This window comes from Meleagris gallopavo, chromosome 4, assembly GCF_000146605.3.
Source record: "Meleagris gallopavo isolate NT-WF06-2002-E0010 breed Aviagen turkey brand Nicholas breeding stock chromosome 4, Turkey_5.1, whole genome shotgun sequence".
Classification (NCBI taxonomy): domain Eukaryota; kingdom Metazoa; phylum Chordata; class Aves; order Galliformes; family Phasianidae; genus Meleagris; species Meleagris gallopavo.
Genome location: NC_015014.2, coordinates 66,798,064 through 66,814,411, shown reverse-complemented (window position 1 = coordinate 66,814,411; position 16,348 = coordinate 66,798,064). Strand labels below are relative to the sequence as shown.

The window sequence follows — 16,348 nt, the reverse complement described above, 5'->3', positions numbered from 1 at the left end:
CCTCTGTTTATGAAGCAGTAAACAGATCTGTTCATTTTCAGTGCATTCCTTAACAAAAATTATTGTATCTAAATTCTGATATTGCAGTTTTCAATTAGATACAATGCATTATTCCCAAAAGTAATGATTTTTACAGTGCATATCTGCACAAGAAATCACAAAGTGACTCTTCTTTTGATTTGCAGTATTGGTGGACGTGGGCCTCTTGTTTTGTGGTGGGAGGTTATCTATTCCCAAATTCTCTTAGCAGTTTTTTGAATTACCCAGATGATGCTACCACTGCTTTCTCCTTTTCCAAGCAGAGCACAACTGGACTCTCACAGCTACTACACAAATACACCATAGAGCACGTGGAAAGGCATAGAAGAAACGTGAAACATTTTCAGAATTTTAAATCTAGACTAATGGATTAATTTTTGATCTCATTATACAGCGAGCAGAAGTGTATGGAAAATACTGAATAAAAAATACACACTAAAATCCCACCAAACTTTGAAATTCCTAAAATAGTCACAAAAAAAAAAAAAAGAAAAACCTCTAAATTTCTGTGTTTTATTGTGTCATCGTAGCCATAAAACTCATGTAGTATAGAGGGGCACAAATGACAGTTGAAATATTTGTGTTATTTCTAGTGATGCTGTTTTTATTTATCATTTAATTTATATATTAACTAATATCTGTGCTGTATAAGATGGCATATAATCTCCTTTAATGGCTGCTGAAGTGTGCCTTTCTACTGACCATCCTAAACATGCTGACAGACACCAAGATTAGCAGCAACCATGGTTTCTAGTCCAAAAAATTGAAAATTAGTCTACATTCACAACTATGTTAAACAATGGGCTGATATAAATCCAATTGGATTATTGAGGTTCATTTTCTAAGGAAAAAATCACGGTCATACTTTATGCTAGATTCAAGGTTTGCACAAGTGACCCATTTTAATAACACTTTTCTTGTAAGAAAAAGATATCAGAAGTGATAGCAAAACTAGTTAACTCAGTAGAACGTAAAAGTCAATTTAAGTCACAAGTTGTGAGGATCCCAAACCAAAATCTTTTGTGATATTCTGTATTCAGAAAAAAAATATTTTTTCCACACCATGTGCTGCAGAATTTCTCTCCATAAAATAGAGTTTTTACTTTGTCATGAATTTATTTCAGTGAACTTTTGCATACTTTCCTGATCATTTCAGCACCACTACAGCTCTGCCCTCTGCCCATCGTTCCTGATGAATTTCTTTCTATCCTAAAGTGCAAACAGAGCTGCCTGAAGGTGCTAATTGGACATCTCCAAGACACTCTACATTGCTTTGTAAACCTCACATTCTTGCCAACTTAAACAATATCATTTTGCTTAGAAAAACATTCTAATATTTCAAAAGAAGTTGTTCTGCTCTGCCATACTCACAGTCTTGAAGTCTATATAAATTGTGGCTTTGGCTTATAGGAAACTAAATGTATCAAAATAGTGAGTTTTTAGATTACGATATTAATTCTGTGTTAATTTTGCAAACAACATATTTTAGCTATATAAGCAGCTGAGCAGCAAATGAGGCTCATCTACATTAGGAAAATTATCATGAAAATTTAGGATTTGATCACATGATTGAGGGTTATACAATAACATGTGGATAAATAAGGGGAAATACTAGCTGAGCAGACAGCTGTAATACTAATATTTTATTTTCTGGTGTGTGCTTCAGCACTTTCAACAATCTGTATACAAGTAGAGGAGACAGAAAAATAAGATGCTTAAATTAATTCCTAATACTGGTCATTGCCCTTCTTAGCTCTGAAAATATTAACCATATCAGTCAAAAAATCATGGGGTTTTTTTTCTGTTTATTTGTTTTTTTTTTAAATTATTTTGGTTGTATAAAGGTAAAATATAGTAGAATGCTAAAAGCACTACAAATGCACATACAAAGGCATAAATATATGCTATTCAGCTTTCTTTTTTTTCTTGATACAATTTGAAGTTGTTTGGTATATTGGAAATAGTCTTCTGAGTCAACATGTCGTTCTTCTGCATGTTGTTACAATTTGTTTCTTATATGAAATAGTTGGCTTTTGGAGAGCAGAATGATATTAGATGTAGAAAATGTTACAAGGAGAGACTGTTTGTCATAGTAAGCTTATCTGATTTTCATCAGGCAAAGTGAATGCTGGCATAGACAGTCATTCTCCGAGCCTCATTTCTTTTAAAGAAAATAAATAAAAGCGCTGTATCTCAATATTTCTACACTTCAGCTAAATTAGTTGATAGATAGACATTCTGATGTTGATTTAAGAAGTTATCTACAAAATGAAATTTCATCCTTGAGGATGCGATTACCTGTTTTTATGTTCATAAAATTATGCTTGTAAGTCAGATTTTAAAATAATACATGTTTTTTTAAAGAAGCCAAAAGAGAAGCCCAGGAAATATTAATTTGGAAAAGACAGTTCCTTTTCTTTGCTTTTTACACACATGTGATGCCAGTAAAGCAGACTCACCAGAAATGTTTATAAATATATCACATGATTGTGATGGACTTGAGTTGTCCACTACCCATCTTTTCTGTGCTGATCAGGGCTATAACTGCAAGTTATAGTTTCGCTACTTTATGGGGAAGTTTCCAAAATCACTTGGCATTGGCCATTGTTTAACTCAAAATACAGATTAACCTCACCTTAAAATACCTTGGTTGGGAGTATGGCAGCATCAATGTCCTGTGTTGAAATTACTGTGTTTGATTCACTCCCCTGTAGCGTCTCCTGATCCTAGAGAACAAGCTATTAATATATAGATATTTCAGCAGAGAAGAGCTCACATGATATATATAGAGGCTTGTTCTGCATCATTACAAAGTGCTTTGCAACACTGACTTGTTAAGTACTTTCCTGAAGCCAACCCTAGTCAACCCATCAGTGCTATGCGAAATATTTCTGAAGGTCAAGCCTCAAAACTTGTTTCAGGACTGAGGCAAAAATGAGTTTACACTCTGTAGATACATCTTTGCTCTTTCTCGTGAGCAGCTCACTAAATGGTTGTGTGTGCTCAGGAGTCATGCCCTCGCAAAGTATTATTCTAAAATCCATATGATATTTTATGTAAGATATCCAAAATTACAATAATTATAAATATCTTTATCTTTATATCATAAAATATAAATATTATAAATATCTTATAAAATATTATAAACAACCATTTCTGATCATTTGGAATGAATGTCTTCTTCACCTGAACAAAATAAAACAGAAGCCTCATACCTGCAGGCATTCAAGGCCAGGCTGGATGTGGCTCTGGGCAGCCTGGTCTGGTGGTTGAGGACCCTGCACATAGCAGGGGGGTTGAAACTAGATGACCATTGTGGTCCTTTTCAACCTAGACCATACTATGATTATGTGCTGTAGAAAGAAAGGATCAATGACAAATTCTTTCTTCAATTTGTGCTTGTCGGCTGTTAAACCCTGACCAGTGTCCTCTTAATCATTACTTTCTGGTTTTGATCTGGGACTGAATTTCACTTCTATGATGTACAAATATTGTAATGCAAATGTAGTTACTTCCTTAAATGTATTTTAGCCACCTCATATGCAGAATTCATTGCAACCAATTTATGTCACCTTTTGTCTCAGATAAAGTGTTTTTGATTCCTTTGCGGTTGTCTTCTTTCTCCTCCTCAATATCTGCATCTTTTCATAACAATTGCCCCAAAAAAACAACCATCCAAGAGAAAAAAATTTATTCTTGTTAAAATAGCCTCATTTATTTCTTTATGTTGAAATAGTATCTAAGTATTAATTAGTTGCAAGAATCCCCTCTGTTCTCTTAAAATCCTCATAAGGATATTTTCCTAACCCATGCTGTGATCGTAACTTTTCTATTTAAATGACCTCCATTTTTTCCTCTGGTTTTCAAGGCTGGGGAGTGCACGTTTGCAAAGCATACTTACAGGTTTTTCTTAACTATGATGCATTCCTTAACATTCCCAAAACAAAATAATGTCTCCAGTCTCAATCCATACCTTACCTGGGAGCATTAACTAAATATATTTAGAATATACTGAGCATCTCTTGAGATTTCTTGAAACTCCTTGAGTTTGTTCCAGAACCACTAGTCCACATAAAAGACCATTAGAAAAATAAAGTTTTCATTCCAGTGCTTCCTCCTTGCTCCTTGTTATACTTGAGAGGTAGTATGCATTATGGTGCTACTTTAAGATGAGAAACTTCCTACCTATTTCATGCTTTAGAAATAATTACTTATCACAGCGCAGCCCATTTATTCACAGTAACTTTTTTCTCTGTAATTTACTTAGTAGATTTGAAGTGAAAAACATCATGGAGTGTGTAAAGCCACAGAGCTTGTCCTGCCAGGCTTTGGTTTATTTTCTAAAATTTCTGCAGACATTTGATCATCGTGGAATTGACTCACTCTTAACACTAATTGCCATACTAAAGAAAATTTCACTAAAATGCTGCCTATTAGAAGCAGAGCTAGACTGGGAAACTGAAGTAAAGACTTGTTCCCGAAGACTGGATTCAGTTGCTTTCTTGTTGGTGTACATCATCAGCTTTTGTAACATAGAGAATTACTGTAATAGTTGTTTTATTGAAACTGTAGATTTTAAAGGAAATGTTTATTAAATTCTAACACTGTCACTAATATTAAGGAAATTATAAGGTATTGCACAGAACAGTAGGGAAATAAATAGGGAGTGTGGAATTCTTTGTTATATTACTACTGAAATTTCTATTTAAGTCACTGCAAAGCCAAATTATTATTTTAATACTTGATATTTTACATAGTTGATATCTATCTTTCTATCTATATACTTATATACATTAAAGAAAGGTTTCATTTTAAACATCACAGTTATGTTACTTAGGATATAAAGAGGAAAACCAGATGTAGAGGTCAGTTGTCACTTCCATCACTTGCAATTAGTTCCTAAATGTGTCTGCCATTAGAAGGTATTCTAAACTGCTGCGGATAACATTCTGAGCTACCACATATGCAAGTCTTGGAGCAAGTCGTGCACTGTCCCCCAGTACAAAATTTCCTGCAATGAATTAACTCCAGTTTGGTAGCTCACCTCAAAAAAAAATTAATGTTAATTGGTCGTGAAGGCACGTGCAGGATAATTTAAGATTTTAAATTCCATAGGCCTTCAACTCTTTTGATAACATAAAATTGTTAAGGTTGGAAAATGCCACTAAGATCACCCAGTCCATCACATCTGTCTCACTGGATGAATTTTCAAAGTGATATAAATATTAGAACAGGGTATAAATAACTTTGGGGCTGATAAACTAAATCCAAGCATGTTTTAATGTGTTTTGGACAGCTACTCTCCCATTGGCACCTTTGAAGGCTCATTCAATTTCATTTATGAACATCAGAACAGAGAAGATGCCAGCTAGCATCTATTTCAAAGTTATTTCAGGTCTTGCACTAGAACCACAGGTTTCAGTCTGCTCTGATTTCATTTAACATTCTTTAAAATTTTTTACACTTCATTTCCTACAAGAAGTCTTGGTGGCAGCCTACCAAAAGAACTATCTTACTTTTAACCCCTTTTGTGATAGTTTTGATATTTCAGCTGTTCCAGAAAATGAAGATGTTTCAAGCAATTTTTGAAAATAGGATTAACATTCTCTTTTTTTTTTTTATTTTTCAGAGGACTGACAGAAAATAAATCGTACAGCAGTTTTGAATGTAGCGTATTCATCTAATTTCCTCCATTTCCATTAGCAATGAGATGGGCTGCAGTGTCACTTAGCTTAAGAGCTTCAACGTCATCATTATTAACATCACAAGAACGAGCCTATCACATTGCACATTCACACTCTTTTAATAATAATAATAAATAACTCTTTTGGAGGCGTTTGTGTGGCTGTGCAGAGCCAGTCATTCAATTACCCTATAGACCAGGTAGGGATGATCAAATTAATTACTGTCTCAAAGAAGATGAAGGGCCAAATGCAACAAAATGCTTCAGCATCTATGAGCTGGGAATTACAACATGAACATTTAAGGTGTTTTTCAATCCAGGGGGACTAGGACCTACATTATACATTGCAATTATACATTACAATTGTTGAAAAAAAGAAAATTAATGTCAAACCAGGAGATTAAGTGTGCTGAGTAGAGTCCAAGACCCCGTGCTTTCTGAAACTTAGAAAGAGAGCTGGAAGGAGGAGGCTTTTTCTAATGCAGGGCTTGTGCTCATCCTTTATGCTGTAGACATGTGTATGTATATATAGTTATTGTTTTGAAAAGATTATGTGAGATTCTTTTGTATCTAAAGCACATTGTTATTATTCTTCCTCTTGTATTTTATTTAATAACTGAGTTACCACCTGAGAAATGAGAGGCCTGATTTCCTGTTTTGGAGATTCACAAATTCTATTTCTTTTATACTGGATGTACATTTTGGCCTGAGCTGTGGTGCTTCTTGGGGTAAAAGTGTCAGAAGGACCACAGGGACCATAGCAGCATATTCTACCTGGGGACTTAAGGCAAGGCATCAGGGGCAGGTTTGTCTGTCCTGTCACATCTACTAGCCTTGCATCTCTGCCTTCAAGGGGAGGGGTCCCTTCCCTCCTCTGTTCCCATTTCATCCACGTAGTCCACCATCTATTTGAAGATTCTATAAATGCAGCTTACATTCAAGGAACTTTGGAGTAGCTAGGATTAGTGAATGTTTTAATCATAGAATCACAGAATAGCCTGGGTTGCGAAGGACCTCAAAGATCATGTAGTTTCAACCCCCCTACCATGCCAACCACTAGAGCAGGCTGCCCAGAGTCACATCCAGATTCAATCTTTAGAAATAATGTTAAAACTCATTATGACCTGAGAGGAGGCATGGAGAGATTTTATAAATGCACTAGTTATCCCTTCAGGAAAGGACTTTACATTTCTGCATTTAGGTTTTTTTTTTTTTTTTCCTTTTCCTAAGAACAGAACAAGTGCTGAAAAAAATCTGAAATCAAAAAGGAGAAATAAAGACTCTAATCACTTTGTAGGTTCAAAGCATTATTTAATGCCTAATTAGTTTGTAATAGCATTTACAAAGGTGGTGTTTGGTGTGTTTTTCTGTAAAAAACAGTTTGATAAAAACTGTTGATGAAAATGTCACAGATTTATTTTCAACAGACTTTTGCTTCAGATATCCCACATGGACATTCTGTTATTTTGTGCAGGCTTTTACACTAATGCTCTGTAATTGTGTTTCACTTCCTCTGATTAAACTGACACATAATTTGAATGGATATCACTTAGCACATTGATCTGAGGATGTGACAGGAATAGGCTCAGCTTTGCCTCTTAAAAATAGAAAGAGTTGGTCCATTGAGCTTGCCTTCTTTTGAATATCTCTGTTTGGAGTTTAAACAGATCCAAATTGTTTATTTTTGTGTTACTTTGTTGTGGTTTTGGTTTGTTTGCTTGTTTGTTTTATTTCAACACTAGTGTCTCATGGTTATGGTGTTCTGCATCTCCTGGTTATGGTGTTATTTTTTTGTGGACACAAAGGATCCAGTACTCAAATTGACCAATTAATTACCATAGTCAGAACTAAGTTCTTTCCTTTTCCATGATTTTCCTGGGAAATCTCCACTACTTGAAAACAGAAAGTAAATTTATAATATATGTCCGATTAAATCTCAAGCACATCACTTGCTTGCAGGTGAGGTTTTTGCTGGAGGTGAAAGGCTGTGCTGTCAGACACGCAATCACTGTCCTGAGAAAGCCTGACATGTGCATTAACCTGGTATCATGTAGGCTGCACAGTACACTGCCAAGTAGGGTGTCAGATCTGTAAAGCATTAGTGTCTACAGGGGCTGCACGAAACTTCAGCCCAAATCATTTCAAGTATTGTTTTGATGGAGACTTTAATTGAAACCATTCAGAACGGACTGGCAGATAAATAGGGAAAAAAAGCCTGAGTGGTCTGGAGGGAACTCACAATAAGGGCAAAGAAAGTAACAATAAGCTTGAAAAAGCATTTAATTCTCTAAGTACAAATATTTAGTTTCTTCTCACATAGCATTGACTTCTAGTAGCATACATTGCTGAACACATTTTTGATAGGATATAAACAAGACCTTGTTTTCTCATGGATCATCCAAGGAGTGTAAGCATGACACAATTAAAAAGAAAGACAGACAGAAGGAGACAACCAACTTGTTTAAATCCTATTTTTCAGTGATATTTGAAATTCAAATAATTGTAAGTAAAGTTAAGCTAGTTCTGTGCCTCTTAAAGAAGGACCAGATTTGAGGGCTTTGAACTCTGAGGCTTTGTAATACCCAGTTCTATGCCATTAATAAAAATTCTGATGTAAATAGAAAGGTGTAGTTGGAACTTCAGTATGTTCACTAAAAAAAAGGCAACATTTTTGAATACCTCTAAACATTGTGAACTCTGAGGTCCTTCCAATAGTCACATCATTCCTCAGAGGTGTCTAAAAAGTGTCTGCACTGAAAAAAAATACATGGAAGTGCACACTGCAAAGCCAGTGCTATGGTCCAATATTGTCTTGAATGAAACCTTTCTCTCAAATAGAGAAAGAAAAAAGAAAGTCTGCAGCCTTTTCTCAGAGCTTGTAGTAAAATTGCTACATTTTGACACTTAATTCGCATGGTTCTTCACTGTGGACCTCCATATCTGAAGGGAAAGACAAAATGTATGCTACCTCCTTTTCTTCCAGTTACTTTAGGTGATAAGAAACCACCTAGAAGTGAATTAAAAACAGATTGTAATTTACAGCTGGAAAGCAGTTGGTGGTTAAATGGGGAAATTGTTGGACCCTTTGCAAGTGGATGTCTGCAAAGAAATCAGAACAATTCAGAATTCTCAAGTAAACTGTTCTGACCTTCTAAATGGAAGCATCTGCAAGGTTTAATTTAACTGATGAGCGAGGAGGTTCTCAGCTTGTTTAAATTAGTGTGACATCATTGGAGCTGATGGTTTTATAATAGTTTATACCAACTACATTGCTGCTCTCTCCTATTTTTTAGTATGAATTTAACTGTAATAGCATGAATTTGTGTAAAGAATGTAATTTATTCTATGACAAACCTGATGTTTTCCTCTTTAGATTCTCTGACACTCAAAGAATCCATTTCTTTGCAAAAGAAAAGGCGTTATTTAACTAAAAGAAATATACTGCGAATCAATTTGTTACAAAGTCATTCCCCTTCAAACAAGCATGCTAAGACTTGTACCACTTGCATTTGCAGTGATATAAATCACATTCTGCATGTTTTGGAGAGATTTCTTCAGGATTTATCAGAAAACTTATCTCAGTTTATCAATCTTGGCTCCTCCAATATCATTCCTTTGGTTTCATTACCCATTGCCTTTTCTACAATTTTGATACCGTATGATGCTGTAAAATTTGATTTTGGATAGTACCTAGAAGAAAAGGGCTATATGTTCATCATAGTCATCTTGGAAGCACTAATTCAGAAATGCAAAGAAATATAAAAATATTCTGTCTGTGTCTACAAAAGAAAAATAAAAATAACCACTCTGCTGCCTTTGTTGTCAAGACTGAGAAAGGTTTGCATGGTAGGCAAATGCTAGTTTTCTCATAAATATAAATTTTTCAAGCAATTCCTTTTTAAGGAAGCTTGGATTCTGGTACATGGTTGTGAGTAAATATCAATTAATAACAGCAGTTATTCCTTGTCTGATCAAGTTCTAATCCTAACAGGTCTTTCAAATCAAATTGCTGTCATTTATAACATTTCTGAAAATCCTTGACCATAAAACGAGAAATAGGTGCAGTAGTGAATTATGCAAAACAGGCAAATCAATAGCCACAAAACAACCAAAATATAATATTCCACATAAATTCTTCATGTAGTGAGAGCATAAAAGAGCAAACCACATGGCTAGTATTAAACACACTGCTGAGTTCACCATCTCAGGCTTGAGGTATTTGGATATTGTGATGATGAGGACTGCATGAAAATATAGATAAAATAGAAAGAGGCACTCTTCTTCATCCCTATACATACTCAATTGGGATTATTTATTTATTTTTAACTGTGTGCAGGTCTAGATGAAGCTTGTTTGGATCCAGGTGAATGCCAACATTTGTTCACCTGACGTGTTCGGCTCAAGTTCTATTGCATTTATTTATTATCTGGGGCAGCAGGGAAGTGGTTTACTCAGTTTTCTCCATAGTTATGATATTTTATGCTGTGTTGGAACCTATTACACTCACTGTGATCTGGTCAGAATTTCACAAAGTAATTAAAAACTGCTGAAAGCAATTGTTTCATTTACGGAAAACTTTTTGTCCATAACTTACAGTTATGAGCAGGTTAATGAATGACATTCTAGAACTGGGTAGTACTGTGGAAGTGCCCTGAAGAAAAACTGTAATTCAGTGTTTTATTGCAAAGTGGCAAGATAATATACATAGTGGGATCTGTTTGTTTTATCCTTTCTCTGTGGAATACAAACCTCGCTCCTTTGCAACTGCTGTTGCATAAACAGTAGTCAGAGTACCTGAGTAGAGGAAGAATTTCTAAGCAACATTTTCTCCCCTCATTTATGCAAAATTATTCTCCCTCCATACCTCCCCCACAAGAAAAAAAGGGGAATTATAACATTTCATTCCATGTGGGGTGATCCTCTAGGAAAAAAATGAAGATGGAAAACAGGTAATTGCAGAACCTCCCATCTAGTTAGAATAAGTGTTAAAAAGAAAAAAATATCATTGATGGGTATAAAGAATGGATGAAATAATTGAGCTGAGTAGAACAGTGATTCACATTCACACCAGGTTCCTTAGAGCTTTTCTCACCATACCAATTTGAAAAAAATGTATGTATATATGTATTCTAAGATGTCTTGTTCAGTTCATCCATAGAGGATCACACAACTTTCCTAAAATATGTCATCCTGATCCAACTCCCTAGCTGATTGCAAAGGTTTTCAACTTTCAGTGAAATTTAACCTCTACTCACCTCTGCTGGGATATATGGGTTAGCCTTTTCCTGACCTGAAATTAGTCTTCTTAACCTGACAGAAAGAGACTGTGTTGTTGTTCTTAAACCTAGCTTTCTGCTTAAAAGCACCAAGGCAGCTTATGTCTGTTGTTCAAAATGTTTTTCTTCTTCCTAGTAAGCTTCTCTTCATCACCTTTAAAAGGACTACTGAACATGAGCATAGTTTTTAGAGAGTGATGTTGTTCAACATTTAAAATAAAATATTAGGACAGATATATTTTTGAGCAGCAGTTTACACCTTAATAAAACATTGTGATATTGAAGTTTTGAATAAACTGTAAAAAATTGAACCATTTACCGAGGGGATGATGAAAATATAAGAGTATATCAAGGTTTGGTAGCTCTTGGATCGATAGATAATCTTTCCACCTGTCTCCTACAGGCTAAATTACTCGATAAATGGCAATAAGGGTGTCTTGGACATGGAACATATAATATGCTAGGAGATTGAGGTAGCCCAGGCATTGGGCTTATATATAAAGCAGCAAAAAAGACTAGGGAATGTGTGAAAACAGTCATCCCATAACATCTGACACTGTTTAAGGCTTTTATTATTATTATTATTTGTGATAAATTCAAAGACTGACCTTCTAGATTATGCATTTTAAAGGAACAGAGCAAGAATTTCTCTAATGTCTCTCATTTGGTAGTTATGCACGTAGCTTTTTATCTGTGATATTATGCCGTAGGCCTGCAATTGCTATGCTTTTGTCTATTTCTTCTCAATTTTTCCTGTCTTTAACAGGTTACAATTGTCAGACATGTTCATCTGCGTTGATTGTAAAAAAATTAATAATGTACTCCAAATAATGGATTTCCATTTCACATGACTGTGCGTGTCATGTGTGATGACAGAATTTTTTGGTGAATGAAAGCATATGCATTAGCTCTCTTTATAAAAAAAATGGTAGCAGCAATTTTATCTATTTCATATGCTGAAATGTCACATTTCTGATTTTCTTTTTGGTTGTATTTGGAATTATTCAAAGGTGAAAACACAGTTCCAGTCTGAAGCATTCTCTTCCAGAGTTGACTGTGTCTCGTGTAAATTGCTCTGTCTCTAGGCTGTCTCTGGTTGACAGTGGTGGTGACTGTAGGCAGTTACCAAAAGGAAATGATAGTAACTAGATTTCTTCAGGTACTCAGTAACTGTAGATTGATTATATTGAAAAGCTGTTCAGCTTCTCAGGGCAGGCTTGAAAGTACTTGAAAAATATATTTGGGGGTTGCTTCTTACATTGGCTGATCTGGACTGCATAACTTGGGGAGAACGGCAATGCAATATCCACTTGTGCCTGGCACAGCCCATAGTTGAGAACCCATGGAAACTACCATAAATAGAGGTAATTGTGTCCAAAGGAACTCTGAATGCCAATTTTTTGACATTCCAAAGTTTCCATGCATTTCTGCTTGTTCTACTTTTAACTCAATTCCAGGAGCAGATTTTACATCCCTTGTAACCCATTTCCAAAGTACCTTTCTTCCCTGTGCACAAAAAGATTAACGCAGAAATGCTGTAAGTCTCAATACTAAGCTTTATGGTTTATCAGAAACACAGGAAACTGACAAATTCCTTTATATCCCTGCTAGGAGTGGAGGCCAAAAATTTATCAGCGAGGCAACTTTAATATAACAGTATTTAACGACTTAAATAAATAAACTTTAATAAACTTATATTTTCAGTGCAGAGCAGATGGTGTTTGACAGACCTGCCTGAAGCTATGTAACATCACATGCCATGCTATTTATTTTACAATAATGTGATTTACTAAACAAAATTATCTTCCTTTGAAATTGTACAGTGAAGAAGGGCTTTTCTATCCAGATTTAAAGGCAGAAGCCATTTCACATGTAACAGGTGAAGGATAGTTAAAATTCCTGGATAGTGATAAACTGTGCAAGACATGAAAAGTGTCTCTAGGATTTCATCTGCACTCCTATGCGTTGATAAAGTATTGCCATAGAGAGAGCTCAGTCAGGTCTCTGTCCACATGGTTTGATTGCTTGTTCTCCAGCACAAATCAGTTTATGCCGTTTAGCATCTCAGATAGCATGTAGGGCATGATTCAGATCACTGCACAGAGGACTTTTCCTGTAAGCAGTATAGATGAGACTTTTTGCTGTTTTGAGAGGAGAAGAGGCTGGCCATATGGACATTACTAGTTTGTGTTGTGTAGCCTAAGGGTCACAGAAGGGCTCCCAGTCGTCTTGGGTATCTCCATAGGATGTAACTTATGGGTCACTGTTTATATAATTGAAAAATAGATTTAAAAGGTACAAAAAAAAATTGAAAAGAGGATTAAGAGAAGCACTAGATACAGGTTACCATGGATCTATCCTCACAGAGTAATCCATCGTCTAAAGAGCAATGTCAAATATTCAAGTTAGGAGCATAAATCAAACTTTTCATAGAATTACAGATTCATATAGGTTGGAAAAGAGCAGTGAGAGCATCAAGTCCAACAATCAACCCATCCCCACTATGCCCACTGACCATGTGCCTCAGTGCCACATCTCCGTGGTTCTGGAACACCTCCAGGGATGGTGACACCAACACTTACCTTGGAAGCCTGTGCCAATGCCATTTAAGTCAATCTGAGAATTTCTACTTTCCTCCAGTGATTATTTAAGGAATGTCAGGAGCTCTCGCACATAAGCTGTGCAGTTTATCAGGTGCCTGATTTATTTAGTGTCTCTGTATTCCCTCACTGACTACTTTGTAGGAACTCCCAGGTTACTATTTTGGACAGTTTTATGGCCCCTTATATTAGTGCCAAGGGTTACGTGCTTGATTTCACATCAGTGGTGAATGCACAGTAGATCTGCCCTGTACGAAATCATAGAAGAAGAACTGCTAACTAGTTCTCTTGGTTGAGAGCACTAAAATACCATCCCAATGTAGGCTTCAGCATCATGATGTTTTTTAATTGTTCACATTGTGTTAATATTCACTGCAGTTTGCACCAAATAAGGAGAAAGAAGAGAAGAATTTAAATGATATAACAGAAATTTAATTATTTGACTGGGAAAATAATGCATCTCAAAATGCTAATGTCACCAAGGATATTTGAGGCAACTGGCAACAGCCCAAAGCTGGAGTAATTGAAAATCTTCTGGGAATCTTTGTAGTCTAATAGATCAGGAACCTGGCCGAGACCAGCTCATCTGGCAGACCCATTTCAGAGAAGCTACCAGGGGTTGAATACAGGTGGTCTGAAAATAAAAGCATGAGGCCGTAATGACTATGGCTAAGAAGCCATGGCTCTTTAGCTGGGGATCAGCAAAACTCAACCAAAGAATGAATGTGAGATGAACAAGATGAAACTGACTGTAGTTACAGAGGTGCCTCCTTTTGTAAAACACCAAATTTTCTGATTTGTATTGTTAAGTCTGGAATTTGTAATGGATTCTTTTTAGAGACATAAGAGATAAACTTACATTTCGTATTAAATTATTGTAGCGGTTGATGTCATTATGTTTCAATTTCTAAATAAAATAAAGAAGATAGGTTTTACAGATTTCTAAATGATCATTAAAGGCATTGTCCTGACATCATAATTAGAATTACAGATAATAATGGAAAGCAGGCATTCCCTCCACTTAAACCAGAAGATTGGATTGGATTGCCAATGTGGCCATGTAGGGTTTATAACACAACACTGAACATGCAAGAGATCGTTATTAAAAGGGTATATTTAAAACTCATCCCACCCAAAAGTGAATTCTCAACGGGTTCTGGAGACACATGCTATTAGGCTCAGTGGGAAATAGAAAACTGCTCTTAACTGTATGCAAGGAACAATTCTAAATAGGAGCATTTGAAAACAGCGTTGAGAATAAAAGAGTTCTGCCAGAGAGAAAGGAAGATCGTTTTGGTTCTCGATGAAAAGCTATCAAGCAGAGTTCAACGTGATGTGAGATGTGACAAATCTTGAGAGAAGCAGTATTCTCTTAAGAGAAAGGTACTACAGCTGACAAAGTCACTTAATGCTTTTTGTGCCATGGAACCTAAAAGAATATATATCTTTAAGTGTATTTTAGCCACAGAAAGCTATCCTTCCTTCCTCCCCTCCCCCCTTTCATCTTTCTTTGTAAGGATCTTTGCTTTGTTTTAAGTGGAAGTTTTCTTTCTATTGCACCTAGAGTCTGCCAATATGATTCCTGTTACAATCATAAGGACCGTTTTCATTCTGTCCTCAAGCTGTGTTTCTGCTTATTATCATGTTTAACATTCCCAGTGCCTAGCAGGATAGAGATTAGAAGCTCTTAATGTTTGCTTTATAGTGAAAGGTCTTGGAGATATTTGGAGCACGGGCTATAATATATGCACATAATTTATTGTTGGAAAAGTTCTGAACCCTCCAGTGAGTCACCTTAATCTTTCTTCTTATCATTTTAGGTTTGTTTTAAAATAATCTGCTGTGCCCCACACACATAAACATGTTTAAAACATTGTGTTGAAAATAACGCCTTAATTGGAAGCTAACAAAAAAGAAATGTTGCTTTTTTTATTTTTTATTTTTTTTATTTTTTTTTAATTAGCTTTAACTATTTCAATAAAAGATATATAAATTGTGAAGTGTTATTCTCTAATTCCAATATTTGATCTTTAACAGACTGGAAGGAAAGAGAAGGGGGACCCACTCAACATTGCTATTGACAAGATGACCAAGAAAACACGAGACCTTCGAAGACAGGTAATCTATGCTTTTTATACTACTTGATTTTCCTAGAAATTAAATGCTTTTGAACTTCAGATTGTTTTTGACACGTGTAAAAGCATAAGGAATTTGTGGCCTTATGTAGATATACCACTACTTTACAGCTGACACTAAAAAGAAATACTCGTGTTTTCTTAAATAAAAAAGGAATACTGGAACACATACCAAATGTAACACCTAATAGTCTTCATATGTGGGATCAAGGAAGACTGGCCAAACCTTCGCTGCCTTCACAGCATTGTCAGTCCTAAAAACACTACCAGTTGTGCTTATTAGTATTTATATGAATACTCTCAATGAAATATCAGTTAGCAGAATACAAAAATGTTCATAAGAATTTCAGTCAGAATTTTTAAGTTACTACATGCTGTGAAGATTCTATCTGGATAGGGAAAAGGCTGATAAATAACTGTAAAACCTAGTTTGAACACATTACTTTTAGCTCTATGACTGGTAATAAGACTGAAAGATTTGTTTAAAAAATAAAAAAAAAAAAGAAAAAAGCTTGAGATGGAAAAGAATAGAAGGGAGATTGGAAAGCAGAAGAGAGAGAATCCTAAGAGTTTCTCTGTTCATTTTTAATTTTCGGAGACAGACTTTTTACGTCT

At 35.4% G+C, this 16,348-nt stretch overlaps 1 long non-coding RNA gene across 1 annotated transcript; it reads left to right on the top strand.

The window, feature by feature from the left end:
- The first annotated feature begins 13,595 nt into the window (after positions 1–13,595).
- LOC109367597 lies at positions 13,596–15,716 on the top strand. The gene is made up of 3 exons (XR_002114802.1): positions 13,596–13,692; positions 14,848–14,981; positions 15,636–15,716. It is a non-coding gene; the product is annotated as an uncharacterized LOC109367597 (long non-coding RNA).
- The last annotated feature ends 632 nt before the right edge of the window (positions 15,717–16,348 follow it).